Genomic DNA, 18,532 nt, shown 5'->3' on the forward strand with positions numbered 1-18,532 from the left:
GCTATTTCATATCCCACACTTTTGCAATTGTTTTATTTGTAGGTGACTCGTGTTTGGGAGCTTCTAGGAGTGGATTTGATGGGACCCTTACCAACAACTCCTGCTGGATACAGATATATTTTACCTGCAACCGATTATTTGTCGAAATGGGTTGAGGCATTCCCTTTAAAAACAAAGACTGCATCTGAGGTTGCTTTGAAACTTTTGGAAATCTTTCTGCGCCATGGTAGTCCTGAAAGGATCCTCTCAGATCAAGGGCGGGAGTTTGTCAACGAGGTAAGCAAAGTATCTTTTTCTGACATTGTTGTCCTGTTTTCATGTATTCTCATAGTTTTTCTTATTTGTGAATTATGTAGTGAGTCGTTTTGTAATCCTTCTGATTGTTAACTTGTATTGCACAATTGTTTTAGAAAGTTCTGAACTTTTCTTTTCAGGTTAACGCTAACATCTGTAAGCTGTTGAACATTGAACGGTCTGTAAGTGCACCCTATCATCCCCAGACAAATGGTTTAGATGAGCGTACAAATACTAACATAAAAAGGTAATTGTTGCTTTATTTATTTAAATTTTTATATAGCGAGCAAAAGATCTTAACAGGTATCCGATCGCTTGACAGAGACAGGGATAGGGGCAACAGGGAGGTTACTACACTTCATAATGGATAGGGTGTGGTAATGAGAGGCTTAATAGGTTAGCAGTTGTGTATCCAAAAAATACCTCAATCAGGTAAGCCGTAAAATAAGATTGCGAAAATTCTTATGGAGCTGCAATCGATTTTATGTGTACTTTGGCTCTATGGATGATTTATGCCATGTGCTCACAATCACACAAACAAGGTGTTTATTTTTGTGACTTGTGCATACTTTGCTGTATCGTTTCTATATTGTGTCTCTTTTGAACGTCATTAATGTTTTTTTGTATGTTAAGTCTGTAATCATCACATATGTTTGTTGAAAACAATGTCCAATAATGATTTGTTAGTTTTAAAAAACACATAAGCAACATCGTGTTTCTTTGTACAGCACATTGACCAAGTACGTGAATGAGCACCAGACTGATTGGGATCGTTATTTGGACCATGTTTTGTTTTCCTTACGATCGAAGCCGCATTCCACCACAAAATTTTCCCCCTTTCTACTGTACTTGGGTCGTGAACCAAAATTCCCTTGTGAGCTTGATGATGAGCAGGTATGAGATTTCCAAGACTTGAATTAATATTGGTATTTGTTATTTGGTATGTGTGCAAAATTTGCTATGTAGTACTTTAGTTTTCTTTCCACACTAATTAAGTATTACTTATTTGTTAATCGATTGTATTTATAAAGTCTAATTTTATTTCTATGCAATTAAAAATCATTTATTGATTTTTATGTTTCCTTTATTAGCATGAGTATGTACTACCATCAGAAAGCGAATATCCCTCCATTGTTGCAGAAATGAAAATTAGAGCAGCAGACTTGCATGAGCAGGCAAAGCAGAATATAGAGGTTGGCCAGGAAAGGCAGAAACTCAAATTTAAAAATAGACTTTGCAAGAAATATCAGCCATACATCTTTCAAAAAGGACAGTTAGTGTTATTGCAAAATACTAGGCGTTCCACCAGAAAAGGCGGCGTTTTGGAGCACAGATTTTCAGGACCCTACACTGTTTCTGAAGTAAAAGGAAAGCGTGTAAAGCTAATGAATGCTAAAAACACAGTATTAAGTAGAACTTTTAATTTGGACATGTTGAGGCCTTACAATGTAAGCAATCCAGGTAATTTCTTGCTGTAGTACATTGCTTTCATTCTTCACCTACTAATCATGGTGCAGCTTTTTTATGTTTCTCTTAAAGTGATATGAACAGACTTGTTCTGGACACGATACTGTAAAGACCAGACGAATTGACTATCCTGAACAATTTTTATGTTTTTATTTGTTATAGGTACACGATATAGTACTGTGTTTATTGAATGAACTTGTTAATAATGTTGTTTTATAAAAAATGTTTCTGCAGGCACAATGAACAGTGATAGTTGGTCTTCTGTGCTTCCATCATGTCCTGCACCTCTCCGACTGTCACCATCAAGTTCCCAAGAATTGCAAAATGTCTCTCTTCCAAGCAACCTTTCATCATCGCCTGCAGGGCTTGCCCCGGCTCCACTAGGGCTCGCCTCGTCTCCATCACGGCTCGCCCCGTCTCCATCACGGCTCGCCCTGTCTCCATCACGGCTCGCCCGGTCTCCAGCACGGTTCGCAATGTCTCCAGCAGTACTTGCACCATCTCCATCAAGCTTCTCAGCAACTCCACCACACATTTCTGCGTCTACAGCACAGCTTACAATGTCTCCATCATGGCCTCCATCCCCTCTATCCTTTGTGTCTGTTTTGAAGAAGCAAGTTCTCGATGTGTGGAATAAACCTATCACTGGAAGGTTGGAAGCAATAGTTTCAAGTTATAAACTATATGATTCTTCGTTTGCCACCTTGAAACCAAATGAATGAATATGTGACGAGGTATGCTTACTTTAAAAAAAATTTTAGTGTACGTACTGTACTTTTGTATGCTTGTCATTTTAGTGCAAGTCGTAATGGACAGTTTTTCTTCTTATACTTTTGAAGGTGATAGATGCTTATCTGTCAAGACTATGTATGCCAAGAGCAAAGGTACTTATCTTTGAAACAAAAAGTAATCAGATAACTTATTATTGTTCCTCATTTTTAAAGTACATTTTCAGACAGTATTCTCACCTCATTATATTTCTTTAATATTTAGTGCATATTGATGTCTGCCACAGTGGCTTCCTCTGTATTCAGTGGCAATTATCCATCATCTTCTTGCCGGGTAAATACTGTTATGTTTTTCCTGTATCTGATTTGTTTTATCTGATAATTGTGTTATTCATTTTTGTGAGAATTTTGAATATCTTTATTTTGTTCTTTATTTCATAGCTTCTTCTTTTTGAAAAGGAGACTGTCCTGTGTCCCACCAATACGGGAATGCATTGGATACTAATTGTGAGTGTAAAATGTAATGATTTCATCTGCATGTGTTTTTCATGTAATAGATGTTATGCCTGATGTTTGTTAATTTATTAATCCCTCTGCTAGCATTTCCCTTCCACAAGTTTTGAAATCTGAAATGTATGTAAAAAGACTTAAGTTTCAAAACTTTTTTGCCATTCTATTTTTCTTTGCAGATAGTGAAACCTTTGTCCAAAATTTTATTACTGTACGACTCTATCGTTGCTGATGTTGCAAGGTACCGTCAGTGTTTATTAAATTGGAGGTAAGAGTATACTTAACTTGTTTTTGAAATGTGTGTAAATCTTGAAGTCTTGTTACACTGGGGAGTTATGTTTTTAAGATAGTAATTGTTCATTCTAGTTACATCTTGTATTTTTTTGTTGGTAGAAGAAATATGAAAAATAACTCTTCATATGTTTGTAAAGTGCTTTCCTACAGGCAATCGGTTGTAAAGATCATGACCAATGGGAGTTAGTGGTAGAAAGTAACGCCAAGCAACAGGACAGCTACAATTGTGGTGTTTTTTGCATGCTGGTAATTTTGCAATACTGTTTTCATCTATTTATGTTATCTTCGATGGTTTTATGTTAAGCTATGCTTATTATGTTCCAACTTCGGAACTTACTTTGGTGATAATGCAAGTGTATGTTGCTATGTTTTTGACTTTAAGTTTTTTAAGATTATTCTCACGATATGAATGTCGCTATTTTCTGAGCTTTGATGGATTTTTCCCAAATTTAAAACAGTAAATTGTTTTTAAAGATTAATTAGGTAACATTTCCTTACTTCTCCAACTTTCATTTTTGGGGATGTTTGTTTAGTTTGCAGAATCGTACCTAAGTGGTTTTCCTGTTCCGCATCAAGAGATAATAAATGCTGCTTTTCTGGAGGATTACAGACTCTTTATTGCAATGAAGCTCATGGAGTTCTCAGGTTAGAGGGAATTATTCTACAATATTCTTTTTTAAAATACAACCGCTGTATTTTTGGATTGCCAAATGTCCATTTTCTATGTATTATTTTTTTTGGACTGTTTTCAATGAATCGAAGACTTATTATTGTTTTCACTGTCTCCACTGTTGATTGTTTATCACTTCGTTCAATAATGTTCATTTTACACTACCCCTGTTTCATGCTGCATTGTTTCTCTTTCTTAAATTTTAGATTCTGTCTTAGATCTCTGTGGCGGATGTAATTGTACCTCCTCTGGTTTGTCCACCGTCCTATGCAATGAGTGCCGCCGATGGATTCATTTGAAATGCATAAAAGTTGACATGTCTTCGTTGCCTTTTGATCGAGGTTTCATTTGTATCAAATGTGTTTGAAAAAGCATGGTAATTATGTTACTTATAATGTTTTTGCTAATCAGTTGTACATCAACATGGTCTGAAGTGTCATGTCCTGTGCTCTTCTCGGTATTAAGCAAGTTAACTTCTTTACTGTTTGTCATTAGCGATATTTTCCTTCTAAATCCATGATTGAGTAATGGTGAGTGGATGTTGAAATATAAAATTAGGTGTACTTCATCCTTTAACTACATTGAAACGCACATTTCCTAACTTGAAATCAACCGCCATTATCGACAGTTAGTATGTGCTTTTAGGTATTTAAAGCAACCTATTTCCATCACTCATACGGTGCTTGGCTTATGTTCGATCCTATCTGTTGATAGCACTGACTGTGGCTATCTGATTTCCCCAAAAATCACCATGCCTTCTTAGCAGCATGTACCCAGAAATAATAATGACAATTTGAATTTTTTGTTGTCTGTATGGTCGGAACACTGGAACAATTCAAAAAGGTAGTCATTGTGTGTTTTTCATGTGTTATGCAGTTCCTTACTGTTTACTGATTTTCAACTTACCTCACCCCGAAAATCTACCTTGAAGTCCCTCAACTTGGTTGTCTGTCAAAATTTGACATAACTATTTTGGTGATACCGAAACATCTACGCCTGTGCTCCTTACATACAATGTCTATGCTTTGCAATTTCAGTTTTCACTTATCATCTAGCCTCTGCAAAATTTGTACTATGATCCACCTCTCAAACACTACAATGTTTGGATCCCACGGAAATACAAAGTTATTTTTTAACCTTAAATTGTAACACATATTCTGCTTGTCCTTCGATTTGCCTGTATCACTTTCACCGTGATCAGTCCCTCTATTTACAGTTGACAAACCAGTCATGTTAAGCCGTGTGCAAAGAGTTCTTGTCAACATTAGACATCTTTTTATGTCAATGACAGCACGCCATCAAAATATCTCAAAAATTCTTTTAAACCTCGTCAACAATATGAATCTGAAATAGGCATCCGGGATGAAAATGTTGACATATAAATTGCTCATTATTTCAAGATTTTATTTTATGTTGTTAATTCACATCATAATTATGATAAAAGATCATATATCGTTTAGTTAGAAAAAAAATTAACACAAAGTCTGGGCCAAAAAGCACACAACCTTGAAGTTATACTTTGGTTATATTCAATATTGTGTATCAAATTTAAATGCTACGCATAACATATTAAAACAGGCAAAATGACCTCTTTCCTAAATTTAGATACATAAAATGTCAGCCAACGTCCACTTGGTAGACATATGGCACATTAAATGTTAATCTTGTTATGAAATGTAGTTTATATGCAATACTAGAATTATAAGAAAATGGGGATAATGATACAGTTTGTTGCTTCAAAGAATGTTTTTTTTTTTTTTTTTTGGTATACTTCTATAGCGCAAACCTGTCACCTCCAAGGGCATCCTGGCGCTTTGACCCCTAATCCAGCAGATGTGTGTAACAGCCAAGACATTACACATACACTGTTATTGGAACCTTTGAAGTTATGGTTTCCAATCAAACAGCACATTTGTGTATATACTTCTTATATCGCACATTGCTTTTATGGCAATCATAATTTGATATTGTTGAATGTTATAATGCAGACATCATACCCGTAAGTATGGGGAACTGAAGAAATAAGTGTATACACTGTTTGGCAACCAATGGATGCATTATGAAATGATAGTGTTGTACTTGTATGGTAAATCTGAGATATTTCCTGTGTGCGGTGGGTATAGGTATGTGGAAGTAAACGTCAGAGACCCTAATTTGCCAGGTAGTCTCCTTGTCACAGCAGTGGCACTATGCTTTTTTCAGTGTGACCTTTTTAGGGCTCTGAGGTCTAATAGTGGTCTTATTGACTTCCTTTTTGAGGATTAGGAACTATAGTGAGTATACCCCTCTACTCTGATGTACTAATTATACTATTGTTATAGACCTTATTTTGCATTATAAGGTTAACCTTTGGCTGCAACAATTGTTGGCCAATGATGGCTTGGACTTTACTACTGTCTTTTGGTGCACCACACATTGTTTTTCAGTTTCTTCTATAGTCTTTGAGGCCAGACCTCAAGTAATTGTAAGTGGGATCTACCACTATATTAACAAGGGGTTCTACCTCTAGAATAAACTATTTCAAACGCCGGCTGTCTCTTCTTGACCCCGGCGAGAGTCTCTATTTAATGTGCTTAATCCAATTCCACATGTTTCATTCAACTCATTCCATGTAGATTAAACTTGTTCCATTCAACAATCCAAATAATTGTAAGTGGGATCTCCCACTATATTAACGAGGGGTTCTACCTCTAGAGTAAACTATTTCAAACGCCGGCTGTCTCTTCTTGACCCCGGCGAGAGTCTCTATTTAATGTGCTTAATCCAATTCCACATGTTCCATTCAACTCATTCCATGTAGATTAAACTTGCTCCATTCAACAATCCAAATAATTGTAAGTGGGATCTCCCACTATATTAACGAGGGGTTCTACCTCTAGAATAAACTATTTCAAACGCCGGCTGTCTCTTCTTGACCCCGGCGAGAGTCTCTATTTAATGTGCTTAATCCAATTCCACATGTTCCATTCAACTCATTCCATGTAGATTAAACTTGTTCCATTCAACAATCCAAATAATTGTAAGTGGGATCTCCCACTATATTAACGAGGGGTTCTACCTCTAGAATAAACTATTTCAAACGCCGGCTGTCTCTTCTTGACCCCGGCGAGAGTCTCTATTTAATGTGCTTAATCCAATTCCACATGTTCCATTCAACTCATTCCATGTAGATTAAACTTGTTCCATTCAACAATCCAAATAATTGTAAGTGGGATCTCCCACTATATTAACGAGGGGTTCTACCTCTAGAATAAACTATTTCAAATGCCGGCTGTCTCTTCTTGACCCCGGCGAGAGTCTCTATTTAATGTGCTTAATCCAATTCCACATGTTTCATTCAACTCATTCCATGTAGATTAAACTTGTTCCATTCAACAATCCAAATAATTGTAAGTGGGATCTCCCACTATATTAACGAGGGGTTCTACCTCTAGAATAAACTATTTCAAACGCCGGCTGTCTCTTCTTGACCCCGGCGAGAGTCTCTATTTAATGTGCTTAATCCAATTCCACATGTTTCATTCAACTCATTCCATGTAGATTAAACTTGTTCCATTCAACAATCCAAATAATTGTAAGTGGGATCTCCCACTATATTAACGAGGGGTTCTACCTCTAGAATAAACTATTTCTTGACCCCGGCGAGAGTCTCTATTTAATGTGCTTAATCCAATTCCACATGTTTCATTCAACTCATTCCATGTAGATTAAACTTGTTCCATTCAACAATCCAAATAATTGTAAGTGGGATCTCCCACTATATTAACGAGGGGTTCTACCTCTAGAATATACTATTTCAAACGCCGGCTGTCTCTTCTTGACCCTGGCGAGAGTCTCTATTTAATGTGCTTAATCCAATTCCACATGTTCCATTCAACTCATTCCATGTAGATTAAACTTGTTCCATTCAACAATCCAAATAATTGTAAGTGGGATCTCCCACTATATTAACGAGGGGTTCTACCTCTAGAATAAACTATTTCAAACGCCGGCTGTCTCTTCTTGACCCCGGCGAGAGTCTCTATTTAATGTGCTTAATCCAATTCCACATGTTCCATTCAACTCATTCCATGTAGATTAAACTTGTTCCATTCAACAATCCAAATAATTGTAAGTGGGATCTCCCACTATATTAACGAGGGGTTCTACCTCTAGAATAAACTATTTCAAACGCCGGCTGTCTCTTCTTGACCCCGGCGAGAGTCTCTATTTAATGTGCTTAATCCAATTCCACATGTTCCATTCAACTCATTCCATGTAGATTACACTTGTTCCATTCAACAATCCAAATAATTGTAAGTGGGATCTCCCACTATATTAACGAGGGGTTCTACCTCTAGAATAAACTATTTCAAACGCCGGCTGTCTCTTCTTGACCCCGGCGAGAGTCTCTATTTAATGTGCTTAATCCAATTCCACATGTTCCATTCAACTCATTCCATGTAGATTAAACTTGTTCCATTCAACAATCCAAATAATTGTAAGTGGGATCTCCCACTATATTAACGAGGGGTTCTACCTCTAGAATAAACTATTTCAAACGCCGGCTGTCTCTTCTTGACCCCGGCGAGAGTCTCTATTTAATGTGCTTAATCCAATTCCACATGTTCCATTCAACTCATTCCATGTAGATTACACTTGTTCCATTCAACAATCCAAATAATTGTAAGTGGGATCTCCCACTATATTAACGAGGGGTTCTACCTCTAGAATAAACTATTTCAAACGCCGGCTGTCTCTTCTTGACCCCGGCGAGAGTCTCTATTTAATGTGCTTAATCCAATTCCACATGTTCCATTCAACTCATTCCATGTAGATTAAACTTGTTCCATTCAACAATCCAAATAATTGTAAGTGGGATCTCCCACTATATTAACGAGGGGTTCTACCTCTAGAATAAACTATTTCAAACGCCGGCTGTCTCTTCTTGACCCCGGCGAGAGTTTCTATTTAATGTGCTTAATCCAATTCCACATGTTCCATTCAACTCATTCCATGTAGATTAAACTTGTTCCATTCAACAATCCAAATAATTGTAAGTGGGATCTCCCACTATATTAACGAGGGGTTCTACCTCTAGAATAAACTATTTCAAACGCCGGCTGTCTCTTCTTGACCCCGGCGAGAGTCTCTATTTAATGTGCTTAATCCAATTCCACATGTTTCATTCAACTCATTCCATGTAGATTAAACTTGTTCCATTCAACAATCCAAATAATTGTAAGTGGGATCTCCCACTATATTAACGAGGGGTTCTACCTCTAGAATAAACTATTTCAAATGCCGGCTGTCTCTTCTTGACCCCGGCGAGAGTCTCTATTTAATGTGCTTAATCCAATTCCACATGTTCCAACTCAGTCAGAGATGTGTTTGTCTATTCATTCAATTCAAACTCGAGACCCTTTCCTGAGAAGTCTTTCTTCTGTTGGTTTCAATTCAAAGTACAGCCCCTTTCTGAGCTGTTTACTGTCCATTTACTGGTCCAGTATTCAAATTACAAAGTGCAGGCCCCTCCTGGGCCTGTACTTTTATGTTCTTATTGACAAAGTACAGGCCCCTCCTGACCTGTACTATTGTTTTCCATTGCCAAGCACTTTTTTGAGTCTCTGAAATCGAGGTGTGTTTCCTCAGGTACTTTCATTAAGATTGAAGGTAATTGTGAGTGGGGTCTACCAGTATACTAACGAGTTCTGCTCCTCATATGTTCCTATATCTTTTTTGATAATTGGGTCATTCTGTCTTTAATTCATGTGTGCAATCCATTGGCACTTTTTTGAGTCTCTGAAATCGAGGTGTGTTTCCTCAGGTCAATTCTGTTCCATCTATAAGTACTTTCATTAAGATTGAAGGTAATTGTGAGTGGGGTCTACCAGTATACTAACGAGTTCTGTGTAATCCACAGCTGAGGCATCCATAAACTTCATGATCATGTTGGACAACTTGAGGCCCGTGTTTTATTCTTTCATGGAAAACAGGTTTAAAGAAAAGATTAGTAGTCTTAGCTCATTCAGAGATGTGTTTGTCAATTCTTTCAATAGAAACTCTTGAACTTTTTTCGGTAAGTGTTTTTTCTGTTGCTTTACATTCAAAGTACAGCCCCTTTATGATCTCTTTACGGTCCTTTTAATTGCCAATACTTTAAATCACAAAATACAGGGCCCTACCGGGCTGGTATTGTCATGTTCTGATCGACCCCGTGTCTGGCCCTTGTCGGCGTGTACACCTTTATTGGTCGTTCATTGCTTGTTGTCAATGAATTATTTGTTCAACTTTCTAGAACTCCTTCTCTTGTCATTGTCATATAGAGATATGCGTGTGTCCCGTATCCTCACCCATAAACATTTGGCTGCATGGGTGGCAGTTTGTTATTGGTATGCGGAACTAGTCTGTCAATGTTTCCCTCAGTGTATGTCAAGTAGCTTTAGGCTTACCTCTGGCTTGAGCTGCCTAAATCCTTCTGTGCCTGTGCCTTTTTTGTCTGTTTACTGTCCATTTAGTATTCTACTCTTCAAATTCCACAATGCAGTCCCCTCTGGGGCACGTACTTTTATGTTCTGATTGAGAAAGTGGCGGCCCCATCTGGGCTTGCACTTCTATTGTTTTTCATTTCAAAATACAGCCGAGGCGGTCAAAAACTTCAAGATCTGTTTGGACATCACGATGCCAGCACTTTATAATTTTGTGGAAAACAGGATAGAAAGAAACATTGGTAGTCTTCCAGCTCTTTATTCTCATTTTGAGCTGTTTTTTACTTTTCTTGTAATTCAGTCACGATTGTTTTCTGAAAAATCTTGTTTCATTTTATTTCCATTCAAAATTCAGCCGCTTTCTCGGCTCTATACTGTCCATTTAGTGGTTCAGACATCAAATGACAAAGTACAGGCCCCTCCTGGACATGTATTTTTATTGTTTTCCATTGCCAAGCACAGCTGAGGCAGTCACAAAAATCATGATCATTTTGGACAACTTGAGGCCAGCATTTTAATAGTTTCTCGAAAACAGGATGAAAGAAAACATTAGTAGTCTTCCAGCTCATTTAGAGATGTCTTGGTCAAATCATTTAATTCCAACTAGTGCACTTTTTCTGAGAAGTGTTTTTTTTTGTCGATTGAAATTCCAGGTACAGCACATTTCTGATCAGTTTACAGTCCTTGTAATTGACCATTGTTTAAATTGCAAAGTACAGGCCCCTACCGGTCTTGTAATTTGATGTTGTGATTGACCCCGTGTCTGTGCCTTGTCGGCATGGACACCTTTTTTAGTCGTTTCATGCTTGTTGTCAACGACACTCTTTTTTTCAAGTTTCTAGAACTCCTTCTCTCGTAATTGTCATTTTGAGATATGCGTGTGTCCCGTAACCTCGCCCATATTTTTCCAGTACCTTGGCCTGAGTGGGGATATTGATGACAGGGCGGCATTTGTTTAAGTCAGCTTGGTCAGCTGTAGGTTTATTGCGTCTGCGTGTGAGTTGCCCCACTTTGAGGGATTGTGGGATTAGACCGTGCTGAAGGGAGCTGTTAATGATTGTAGTACAGAGTGGTAGGAGAACGGGGGTGAATTCTGTAACAGCATTAGCAGGTAGTGTGTCTGTGAGTTTATTAGAGGGCTTCAAACTGCCGAGCAGTTTGTGTATTTCTTCTTCAGAGTAGGTGTGTAAAAACGACCAGCATGTGTTACTTTCAGGTTGGGTGTCGGGCCTTTCGATAAGGCTCGTGTATCGACTCACATCATTAAGGAGGTCACTCCTTATGTTGTTGGTCTTTATCTTAAAGAAAGCAGAAAAGTGTTCACAGTGTGGGATGTCGTTTCTTGTGTCTTTTGATAGTAAGAGTTGCTTCTTTGTTTGACTCTCGACTACTTCGAACTGCTTTTTTGTCTTTTTTTGCTTGGTCCCGCTGTAGGCTGAACTCACATATTGCGCCTTTTATTTTCTTAAAGTATGCTTTTTGTTTGGTGTTAAGTATCTTGCGATGCTGTGATGAGGGGTCAGATGTCCATGTGCCTTCTGTCATTCGCATAGCACGCCTGTCTTCATTGAGGGTTCTAGATCTTGGTGGACACGCTCTTTACTTACACTGGGGCGGCTTCATTGATTATTGAATTAATAGAGTCGAGGTAGTGATCAGTCAGTGATTAAACATCTGAGGTCCCAGGAGAGGGAAGGAGGCGATTGGTGAGGTTGGGAGGCAGTGAGTTGTGGTTCAGGTTCTTCATGTCCCTTTTTTCTAGATGTTAACTTGTGTGGGTTGTGCCGCAATTGTTTTAACCTTTCTCAATTATGTAGAAGGTGATAATGTGGCGGTCTGACCAATCACAAGGTTTGATTTCCCCTATTTGGGTTCAGTCTTTGTGATGATGAGACCAAGTATGGAGCCTTTGCCGTGTGTTGTGATGTTGCATATTTTGGTGTGGTCACATGATTTCCATTTATTTATTTATTTATTCAGAGTTTTATATAGCGCGAACAAGATCCTTACGGATATCCGAGCGCTTCACAAAGACAGGGTAGGGGCAGTAGGAGTGACAATGGGAGCAATATAGTAGTCACTAACATGGTGGGGTAATAGTAACATACATGAAACATATCACAATACAATCAGGTAAACAAGTAATATAAGACGGTACAAGTCATTGATCCCACTACAGGGGTGTTCATGTGTACCTTGGGTGTGTGGATAGCTTATACCAAAGCCTTAGTGTAGCGAGAACACTGAGTGGGGGCATCTGGAGAGTGAATCAACGTGTAACATATATTGGTAGTGACAACATCAGGTTAGAAGTATAGTGCCAGAGGACAAGGTGAGCAGTGATACAAAGCAATGCAGAGTCTCTGATCCAGCACCAATCATGTTCAGGAGATCTTGGCCAGAAGGATGTTTTTCACCTCTTTCTTGAAGAGTGCAGTGGAGGAGATCAACCTAGTTTCAGTCGGGAGCGCGTTCCAAATCCTGGGTGCCATTCCAGAGAAGGAGCGCTTGTATGTTTTCTCTTTCCGGAATCTACGAGGTTTTAGGAGTCGGTTTTTTGTGCTTCTATTGGACCTCGAACCTCCTGAGATAGCAAACTTTTGAGCGAGGTAGTTGGGTGCATTGTGGTGCACGGCCGCGTGTGTCATAACTGCAATTTTTAGCTGTATTCTGGCTTCAAAAGGCAGCCATTTTAGAGACTTTAAGTCTGGGGATATATGCGAATGTTTTCTTGAGCCAGTAATGAGTCTCGCGGCAGCGTTCAGGGAGGCTCTTAAGGGTGCTGTTGTGGATAGCGGGAGTCCGCTGAGGGCCACAATTCCATAGTCTATTCGAGGGATGACTAAAGCTTGTACGGCAGTTTAGAAGTCTTCGGCAGGGAGGAAGGGTTTAATTTTACTCAATGTGTTGATTTGGGAATTAGCTGCTTTTGTGGCTTTGCTAACGTGCTGCCGCATGTTGAGCTTGGCGTCGAGTGTGATGCCTAGGGATTTCGCCGAGTCCACGATGGTAGGTTGGACATTGAGTGCTGTTAGATTATTGAGCCATGTTTGGGTGGTGGAAGTTTTCGTCGGGGGTGAGATGAGTAGGAACTCGGTTTTCAGAGCATTTACTTTGAGGTGATTATCTGCCAGCCAAGATTGAGTGTTAATACCCATGGAGTTCAGATGTTTGATATCTTCCGGAGATTGTAGCTTTAGGTAGAGTTGTGTGTCGTCGGCGTACATATGGAATTGGACATTGGAAGCTTGGAGCAAGGTGGCGAGCGGTTCCATGACGAGGTTGAACAGTGTGGGGGAGAGGGAGGATCCTTGTGGGACGCCTAGATCTGCAGGCACAGGTGTGGATAGCACATTGTCGATCTTGAACTTCTGTGATCGATTGTGAAGGAAGGACGAAAACCATTTGAGAACAGTTCCCGATAGACCCATTCTAGTGCTTAGCAGCTCCAGCAAGTTCTCATGTTTGACCGTGTCAAATGCTGACGAGAGGTCAAGAAGGATGAGGAGGCAGGACTCATTGCGATCAAGGATTTGGAGGGCATCATCAATTATGTGCGTCATAGCTTTTTCCGTGCTATGTTTCGCTCGGAAGCCTGATTGATGAGGGTTGAGGAGGTCAAAATGGTCAATGTGTTTAGTTAGTTGTAGTTGGACACATTTTTCTAGCAGTTTGGCCAGGGTGGGGATATTGGTGATGGGCCGTAGATCGATCCATGCTGATTTTCTAAGTACGGGCCCCTCCTGGGCCTGTACTTGTATTGTCTCATTTCAAAAGTACATGCACCTTATTGGTTTTCTTCGGAAGTTCCATTGTGTTTCAATTGGGCAAGCTGTCAAATGATTCCCATAGATCGATCCATGCTGATTACCTAAGTACGGGCCCCTACTGGGCCTGTAGTTTTCTTGTCTGATTTCAAAAGTACGGGCCCCTTCTGGGCCTATACTTGTATAATCTGCTTTCCAAAGTACGGGCCCCTCCTGGGCCTGTACTTGTATTGTCCAATTTCCTAAGTATGGGCCCCTTCTGGGCCTGTACTTGTATAGTGTGATTTCCTAAGGACGGGCACCTTTTGGCCCTGCACTTTTTCGGTTTGATTTCACAAGTAAGGTTCCTGAATTTTGCCCGTATTTTTATTATTGTTCATTGCCAAGTCCAACTGAGGTGGTGAAAGACTTCACTAATTAACAAAATGTAAAATAAAGTTTGCTAGAAATATCAGCCATACATCTTCCAAAAAGGAGAGTTAGTGTTATTGCAAAATACTAGGCGTTCCACCAGAAAAGGTGGCGTTTTGGAGCACAGATTTTCAGGACCCTACACTGTTTCATAAGTACAAGGGATGCGTGTAAAGCTAATGAATGCTAAAAAAAAAAGTATTAAGTAGAACTTTTAATTTTGACCTGTTGAGGCCTTAAAATGTAAACAAACCAGGTAATTTTTTGTTCTAGTACATTCCTTTCATTCTTTACCTAATATTCATGGTGTTTTTATCCGCAGCTTTTCTAATTTTACTTTATAAGTGATATGAACAGACTTGTTCTGAACACGCTCCTCACGCTCCTTAAAATACCATACTAATTGACTATTCAGACCAATTGTTATGTTTTTATTTGCTATAATGTACAGTGATAGTTGGTCTTCTGTGCTTCAATCATGTCCTGCACCTCTCCGACTGTCACCATCACGTTTCCCAGAAGCGCAAAATGTTTCTACTCCAATTCACATTTCATCGTCTCCAGGGCGTCTCGCTCCTTCTCCAGCACGGCTAGCCCCGTCTCTAGCACGTCTCGCCCCTTCTGTGCCAGTACTTGTATAGTCTGATTACCTAAGTACGGGCTCCTTCTGGGCCTGTACTTTTCTTGTCTGAATTCAAAAGTACATGCACCTTATTGATTTTCTTTGGAAGTTCCATTGTGTTTCAATTAGGCAAGCTGTCACATGATTCCAATAGAGCGATCCATGCTGATTACCTAAGTACGGGCCCCTTCTGGGCCTGTACTTGTATAGTCTGCTTTCAAAAGTACGGGCCCCTCCTGGGCCTGTACTTGTATTGTCTGATTTCAAAACTACGGGCCCCTCCTGGGCCTGTACTTTTATTGTCTGATTTCAAAAGTACGGGCCCCTCCTGGGCCTGTACTTGTATTGTCTGATTTCCTAAGTACGGGCCCCTCCTGGGCCTGTACTTGTATTGTCTGATTTCAAGAGTACGGGCCCCTCCTGGGCCTGTACTTGTATTGTCTGATTTCTAAAATACATGCACCTTATTGGTTTTCTTCTGCAGTTCTATTGTGTTTAAATTGGGCAATTAGTAATATGATTTACATAAATCGATACATGCTATCTTCCAAAGTACGGGCCCCTCCTGGGCCTGTACTTTTATTGTCTGATTTCCTAAGTACGGGCCCCTCCTGGGCCTGTACTTTTATTGTCTGATTTCAAAAGTACATGCTCTACATTGATGTTCTTCTGCAGTTCTATTGTGTTTAAATTGGCCAATTAGTAATATGATTTACATAAATCGATACATGCTATCTTCCAAAGTACGGGCCCCTCCTGGGCCTGTACTTTTATTGTCTGATTTCAAGAGTACGGGCCCCTCCTGGGCCTGTACTTGTATTGTCTGATTTCAAAAGTACGGGCCCCTCCTGGGCCTGTACTTCTATTGTCTGATTTCAAGAGTACGGGCCCCTCCTGGGCCTGTACTTGTATTGTCTGATTTCAAAAGTACATGCACCTTATTGGTTTTCTTCGGAAGTTCCATTGTGTTTCAATTGGGCAATTAGCATGTATCGATTTATGTAAATCATATTACTATCTTCCTAAGTACGGGCCCCTCCTAGGCCTGTACTTGTATTGTCTGATTTCAAGAGTACGGGCCCCTCCTGGGCCTGTACTTGTATTGTCTGATTTCTAAAGTACATGCACCTTATTGGTTTTCTTCTGCAGTTCTATTGTGTTTAAATTGGGCAATTAGTAATATGATTTACATAAATCGATACATGCTATCTTCCAAAGTACGGGCCCCTCCTGGGCCTGTACTTTTATTGTCTGCTTTAAAAAGTACGGGCCCCTCCTGGGCCTGTACTTGTATTGTCTGATTTCAAAAGTACATGCTCTATATTGATGTTCTTCTGCAGTTCCATCGTGTTTAAATTGGGCAATTAGTAATATGATTCCCATAAATCGATACATGCTATCTTCCAAAGTACGGGCCCCTTCTGGGCCTGTACTTTTATTGTCTGATTTCCTAAGTACGGGCCCCTTCTGGGCCTGTACTTGTATTGTCTGATTTCAAAAGTACGGGCCCCTCCTGGGCCTGTACTTGTATTGTCTGATTTCCTAAGTACGGGCCCCTCCTGGGCCTGTACTTGTATAGTCTGCTTTCAAAAGTACGGGCCCCTCCTGGGCCTGTACTTGTATTGTCTGATTTCAAAAGTACATGCTCTATATTGATGTTCTTCTGCAGTTCCATTGTGTTTAAATTGGGCAATTAGCATGTATCGATTTATGGGAATCATATTACTATCTTCCAAAGTACGGGCCCCTTCTGGGCCTGTACTTTTATTGTCTGATTATCTAAGTACGGGCCCCTTCTGGGCCTGTACTTGTATTGTCTGATTTCAAAAGTACGGGCCCCTCCTGGGCCTGTACTTGTATTGTCTGATTTCCTAAGTACGGGCCCCTCCTGGGCCTGTACTTGTATTGTCTGATTTCAAAAGTACGGGCCCCTCCTGGGCCTGTACTTGTATAGTCTGATTTCAAAAGTACATGCTCTATATTGATGTTCTTCTGCAGTTCCATCGTGTTTAAATTGGGCAATTAGTAATATGATTCCCATAAATCGATACATGCTATCTTCCAAAGTACGGGCCCCTTCTGGGCCTGTACTTTTATTGTCTGATTTCCTAAGTACGGGCCCCTTCTGGGCCTGTACTTGTATTGTCTGATTTCAAAAGTACGGGCCCCTCCTGGGCCTGTACTTGTATTGTCTGATTTCAAAAGTACATGCTCTATATTGATGTTCTTCTGCAGTTCCATTGTGTTTAAATTGGGCAATTAGCATGTATCGATTTATGGGAATCATATTACTATCTTCCAAAGTACGGGCCCCTTCTGGGCCTGTACTTGTATTGTCTCATTTCCTAAGTACGGGCCCCTTCTGGGCCTGTACTTGTATTGTCTGATTTCAAAAGTACGGGCCCCTCCTGGGCCTGTACTTGTATTGTCTCATTTCCTAAGTACGGGCCCCCTCTGGGCCTGTACTTGTATTGTCTGATTTCAAAAGTACATGCTCTATATTGATGTTCTTCTGCAGTTCCATCGTGTTTAAATTGGACAATTAGTAATATGATTCCCATAAATCGATACATGCTATCTTCCAAAGTACGGGCCCCTTCTGGGCCTGTACTTGTATTGTCTCATTTCCTAAGTACGGGCCCCTTCTGGGCCTGTACTTGTATTGTCTGATTTCAAAAGTACGGGCCCCTCCTGGGCCTGTACTTGTATTGTCTCATTTCCTAAGTACGGGCCCCCTCTGGGCCTGTACTTGTATTGTCTGATTTCAAAAGTACATGCTCTATATTGATGTTCTTCTGCAGTTCCATCGTGTTTAAATTGGACAATTAGTAATATGATTCCCATAAATCGATACATGCTATCTTCCAAAGTACGGGCCCCTTCTGGGCCTGTATTTTTATTGTCTGATTTTCTAAGTACGGGCCCCTTCTGGGCCTGTACTTGTATAGTCTGCTTTCAAAAGTACGGGCCCCTCCTGGGCCTCTATTTTTATTGTATGTTTTCAAAACTAATTTATGATTGTTAGAAGGGCTTCATCCTACCGTATATTCTAAGCAAGCTAGGTCATTTATAGTCAGAACAACCTTATATGAAGGTTTGAAATAATAGCATTTGTTTTGACATGCTGTTCACTCCACTGCCTGTTTCGTTTTTTGATCGATGCTTCTTGTATCTTCAAACCATTCATGCCATTTGTTTGACCGTCAAGGGTAGAGTCATCTTTAGGTGAAAGACCGGTTTTATTTAGATTGGACTTACCTATTAGTAGAGCTGGTGAAGTGAATGTACGTTTCTGTTGCAGT

Source organism: Lissotriton helveticus, chromosome 2_1 (genome assembly GCF_964261635.1).
Source record: "Lissotriton helveticus chromosome 2_1, aLisHel1.1, whole genome shotgun sequence".
Lineage (NCBI taxonomy): Eukaryota > Metazoa > Chordata > Amphibia > Caudata > Salamandridae > Lissotriton > Lissotriton helveticus.